This window comes from Cavia porcellus, unplaced genomic scaffold (assembly GCF_034190915.1).
Source record: "Cavia porcellus strain 051 isolate PalLab524CR breed Dunkin Hartley unplaced genomic scaffold, mCavPor4.1 scaffold_28, whole genome shotgun sequence".
In the NCBI taxonomy this organism is placed as follows: domain Eukaryota; kingdom Metazoa; phylum Chordata; class Mammalia; order Rodentia; family Caviidae; genus Cavia; species Cavia porcellus.
In genome coordinates, this window is record NW_026947511.1 from 39,623,291 (window position 1) to 39,629,290 (window position 6,000).

The 6,000-nt window shown below is 41.1% G+C and overlaps 1 non-coding gene across 1 annotated transcript; it reads right to left on the minus strand.

The window, feature by feature from the left end:
* Window positions 1-5,391: 5,391 nt before the first annotated feature.
* LOC111757979 (small nucleolar RNA SNORA2/SNORA34 family) lies at window positions 5,392-5,526 on the minus strand. The gene has a single exon (XR_002792232.1). It is a non-coding gene; the product is annotated as a small nucleolar RNA SNORA2/SNORA34 family (small nucleolar RNA).
* Window positions 5,527-6,000: the final 474 nt, after the last annotated feature.

Below are 6,000 nucleotides of genomic sequence, written 5' to 3' on the forward strand. Positions count from 1 at the left end.
TCTCTAACATTGTTGCCCCAAAGTACACCCACTTTCCTACACAGCAAATAGGTTTAATCTTTATCTTGCTGGATTCCAGGGAGAGAATGGTACGCAATGTTGTTCAGATTTCAGAGCCTTGGGAAGGTGATCCTTTATCTTCATCTGCCAGCACTGCCATTGACATCAGTGTCACCTCCAGTTACCATCAAGGACCTTGGAGATAGAATCTTCTGATGGTTTCCAGAGGAAGCTGGGCCACATGCTCAACCCAGGGGATGCTGTGGATATAGATGGAACACGGTGTGCCCATCCTGAGTTCATATTTCAGTATTTTTCACCGCTACCCGTTCATAGGGAGGTAGTGATTATAACCATCCTATATGTGTGGAAACAGCCTCAGAGTGGTTTTGCCTCAGACCAAGTCACAGAGCAGGAAAATGGCCTGATCTCCCCTAGACCTGCCCTATCCTAAGCTTTCCTGTTTCTCAAAAGTCATTCTATGTTCTTTTCTGCCAAATTCTCATGTTTCTACTTCCAAAGTATCCATAATTGAGGCTTGGGGTGTAGCTCAGAGGTCAACACTTGCCTGGCAAGTGGAAGGCCCTGGGTTTAATCTTCATCTCTTAATATGAAGAATCTTGCTGTGCTCAGTAGTGTACACGTAGAATCTCAGCATTCAGGAGGCTGAAGCAGGAAAATCCGGCCTAGTCTGTGCTCCAGAGTGTTCAAGGTCAGTCTATATCACAGCAAGACTTCATCTCCAAAACAAAACTACAGGCTGCTATTTCTCTGAAGTTCACATCAAATCATCCAACCTCGATTTGCAGGACTTTGAGGAAAGCACAGCTCCTGTTCTTAGTCATTCTGAGAAAGAATTCAGGATTCAGTCCAATTTATAACTTCAAAGATAATCTGATAATGAGTACATTATAGTTTCCTATCAAAACTTTTTTTTGGATCAGTGCTAGAGATTGAATTTAGCACCTTTACATTCCCAGCTTTTTGCTTTTTAAAAATTTTTTTATTATCTCACTAAGTCTCCCAAGCTGGGCTTAAACTTGTGACCCTCCTCCATCATTGTCTCAAATAGCTGAAATTACACACATGCCACCATGACCAGCTTCAAAAGGCTTTTGAAAGTCTAGTCTGAGATTCTTTATTTAAATGTCCATCAGAAAACCCGGTCTCAAAAATAAACAAAAGTAGCCAGGCATGGTGATTCACACCTGTAAATCCAGCACTCGAGAGACTGAGGCAGGAGGATTGCTGCCTCACTTACACAGTGAGTTTAAGGCCAGCATGAGCTACCTAGTGAGACATCGTCTCAAAAAACAAAAAGCAAGAATAAGAGGGAGTAGAGGATGTAAGCCAGTGGTAAAGCGGTTTCCAATCATGCAGAACCAGCATATACAAAGAGAAAAAGAAAAGAGGAAAGCAAGAAAGCATGCAAGCATTTTGAAGCTAAACTAAACCAGGAACTTATCTGATTGTTCCTGCACTCTGTATAGGTTTAGGTGAATTCTTTTTGTTTGCTTCTTTCTTTTTTGAGATGATGTCTCCCTATATCATTCAGGCTGGCTTCCTGCCATTGCATCTGATGGTTTAAGTAAATTTTTCTGTTGACATTCCCCAAATATATTGAGGTTCCTGAGTTTGTCAAGAAATGAGGTTTTTTTTTTTTTTTTTTTTTTTTTTTTTTTTTTTTTGGTGCTGGGGATCAAACCCACAACCTTGCGTTTGCCAAGCAGGCACTTATACCGCTGAGCTAAACCTCAGCCCCAAGAAGTGACATTTCTTACCTATCTGTAAGGCAACTGTGATGGCACCAGAAGTAGAGTCATTGCTGTCACTATACCTGCCATGTGGCTCAGAAGCCTTTGGAACTGATTTGTGGGAAGATTTTAGCAAGGTTTGGGGACAGCGGGTAGAGAAGCTCTGGAATGCTGTAAACTGAGCATGATGGGAAATTCCAGGTGCAGCTGAGATCAGAATGCTAAGAATTCAGAAAGAATAGAATGTGCTTCTGAGGTTTCAGATAGGAACAAGACTCCACTGGGAATTGAACTGTTACATTCTGGAAGTAAGTTTATTCATATTTTGTCCATGTCCAGAGTCTTTACAAGAGGCCAAATATAAAGGTGGTGGACTGATATGTAATGTAGCTCAGTGGTAGAAGATTTGCTCAGCATGCATACTGTCCTGGATTTGATCCCCAGTACAGCAAGAAAGAAAAATAAAGGTGATGGACTGATTTCTTCCTTCCTAATGTAGAAGCAGAAATTTCAAAGTAACCCAATATTTAGGGTGTAGCATGGATAATGCTGACTGCTTTAGGCTTATAGTGGGAATCAGGAGCAAAAAATAGAGTAGAAAGACTTTTTAAAAAACTTTCATTTTGGCTAGAAGAGACATTTATAAAGTTGGGGCTAAGACAGGTGTGGTTGCTGAAAGAGGTCTATGCTGTAAAAAGGCAATTGACCATTTTGTGTTGGAACAAGAAGAAAGATACCTTGAGGACATTCCCCAAATCAGCAAAACACCATCCATTGTAGGCTCAAGAGTGCAAACATGTTGACTATTCATTTGAGAAAATAACTCCTGGGCTCCTTGCCAAAGCAAGGCTTCTAAGAGAATTAGTTACCTGGAAGTTATTTCACTGTACTCAGCCACCCAGGCACTCAGAAGCTGCTGCAGCCACAGTCCAAGGGGGACAGGCTACTGCTTCAGTGGCAGCAGGCATTGGCATCATTTATGTGATCTTGGTTTTGCAGATATGCAGAATGCAAGAAATCTCAGGAGCTCCCAGTCACATTTCAAAGGAAGGCCCTGGGAAACCAGGCAATGTGTCACAGACCTGGAGACCCTGACATGCCTGAGATGGCAGCGTGTGAAGCTGTGAGACTGAAGCAAAGCTGCAGTGGCGATCCCAAGGAGTCAGATGCCAGGAATGTGGACTATCTGCTGAGGAAAGCCACAAATAGTAAGCAAAGCCATCCAAAGAGAGGAACCATGTGGACTGCAACCTTCAGGGCCATAGGGTTGGTGCTGCCCATGGGCTTTGGAGGTTATATCTCACCACCATGTGCCCAGGGTGCTAACATGGAGACTGGGAGTTAACCTTTGACTTGATAGGTTTCAGTCTTTCTGTGATCATGTTTGTTTTCTATCCTGCCATTTCTCTCTTTTTGAATGGAAATGTTTCCCCTGTCCCATTTTATCTTGTGAGTGTGAAACTTTCTTTTTGGTTTTTATAGGGGTTGACAGCTAAGAGTTTACCTTTAGTCTCAGAAGAGATCTTGGACTTGGACTTTTGAGCAATGCTGGAACTATTGAGAAATTAGTGTGTTTTGATCACACGAAGGATAGACACATCATGTTAGGTGGAATTATGACCTTGTTATTGTCTCTTATTTGGAGATTAAGTATGGTTTAAGGAGAGGTATTCAGGTGTCAAGTTGACAAGGTGTGGAATTGGGATAATCTTGATTGTCAACTTGGTTTGAGATACACCCAGGAAGCTAATAAATTACGCTTCTGGGTGGGTGGGTCATGAGCATATGACCTCACGGGTTATATCTGGTCCCTGTCCCCTTCCTCTTGGAAGCTCTTTGGGTTTTCAGTGGCATGAGCTGGGCACTTTTCCTCCACTATTCCCTTCTGCCCCTATGTTTCTGCCTTGGAGAGAGCTAACCATGGACTGAAGCCTCCAAATCTGTGAGCCAAAACAAACTTCTCCCCTAAATTGTTTATGTTAGATGTTTTTGCTCCTTTAACAGAATTCTGACTATATTTAGGAACGAGTATGTAAAGACTCCTCCTCCTTCTCACCCCTAGGGTTTGTCTCAACTCTGTAAAGTCAACCTTAGTTCCTTAAAACTATTTGGTCATATCTGATTCTACGCTCATTTCAAAATATGTTCTTCATATTTTGAAGCCTTGGTATTATACTCAGTGTTTCCAACTGTATGTTGCAAGAAAGAGGGTTTTACTGAACTTGTACAAATAACTACACTGCCATAAAAATAAGGATTTTCACTAAGAATTCTGAATTCCGGAGCTGGACATGGTAGTGTGTGCCTGTAATTCCAGCTGCACAGGAAGGAAAAGCAGGAAGATCATAAGCTCAAGATCAGCCTAGGCAATTTAGCAAGACTCTGTCTAAAAATTAAAAAAAAAATTAGCCAGGCGTGCGTTGCACATCTGTAATCTCAGCACTTGAGAGGCCAAGGCAGAGAATCACTGAGCATTTGGGGCCAGCTTGGACTACATAGTATGTTCTAGGCCCTGCCTGAATTGCGTAGGAAGACCTTGTCTCAAAAAAATTTTTTAAATAAATATATAAAGAGCTGAGGTTATGTAGCTCAATATTAGAGGACCCCTGGGTTCAATTTCCAATAGTGAAAAATTAAAAACAATTTTTTCCTGAATTCTAAAAGGACAAGTTAGGTATGAAAAAGAAGCGCTCCAATAAAAAAGGTGACCTTAAATTGCTGAATATGTTCCCTTTAGTCAAGCCCCATCTTTTGATCCTAAAGTTATGAGACACTTGTAGCTGTCAGATCTATCCTTTGAATCTCTTAAAGATAGAGAACCTGAGGATTAGAGTTGCTACAAAGTTTTCTGGAAGGCATCAGAGTAAAGGCTGGAAATGGCCACAGTGAAGAATCTGATAAGCAATCATTACAATGGTATTTCAAGGAAATTTCAAAACTTCTGCTTCATACCTTTTTTTTGTTTGGTACTGAAGACTTTCCTGTTTTGTTTCTGTAAAACAATCACTGTGTAGCCCGGCTGGCCTCAAACTTGCTGTAATCCTCCTGCCTCAGCCTCCTAAGGGACTAGGATCACAGGAATGGGCCCTTCACCCAGCTACATAACATATTTCTTTTTTAAAATTTTTTTAGTTATTATTTTAAAGGGGTAAAATTAAACACAACAAAACAGAACAAAATAGGACATAAAGAAGCAATGTAAGATACATAAATTTCAAAGCTAGACAACCTGAGATCTTCATTGTCTATCATATTGTCTCTTGTTTTCTTCCAAATAGTTGTCCATGTCTTCACATAGAGAGAATTCATACTAAACAACATAGTATAAAACTGATCCAAACAGAATGAGGGAGGCGTTTTAGGTCTTCAAAACCAGACAATACGGAAGTTACTACTGGCTATCATAGGAGAGTCTCTCGTTCTCTTCAAAATAGCTGTCCACACCTTCATGTATACTGAAGCTCAACAAAACAAAACAGGCAGCAGGGGAGGGAGTGTTGTTTGGTCTCCCAGCGTTCCAGGTCCCAGAATGGCACGGGTCCCAGTAAACGCCGGTGGCCCCTGTCCTGGGCTGCCGCAGCCTGCTACACTCACAGCCACTCCCAGGAGTGTGTGTGTGTGTGTGTGGTTTGCTTCAAGCTGTTTCTTTCTAATGAATGACCATTTTACTGCCCAAGTGCTGAAATGGCCAATAGACCATGGAAAGACATCTCTTTAGGCTCCTGTTGAAACCAACAGTGTCAGGAAGCTGTCGGCCTTGATTCAGGGCCGTACATAACATATTTCAAGATAAACAGAACTATAACTGATAACATACTCACACCATGATGTACCAGATCACTAGAAATTTCTTCCAACTGCTAGAATACATAAATATTAATGAATACACCTATATAAACAACCTAAAGAAGGTTTAGCATGGCTTAGTATTTGACAATGTTCCTCCTGTTATTTAACATATCAAATAAATCTAATTAGAGTTGGGGTGTACTCAGTGGTAGGGCATGTGTGTGCTTAGTGTGTGCAAGGCCCTGGGTTTGGTTCCTAGTGCACACACGCACACACACACACACACACACACACACACACAAACACACAGCATATTAGATTTACATCTTTGTTTTTACAAGAAGAGAAAATACATGAGGTTCTGAGATGTTCCAGGATTCCATTTTGAAAACCTGGAAGTTTGAGGTATTAAAAAAAAAAAAGACTAGAATTTGATTTGGGAACATGTCCAAAAATT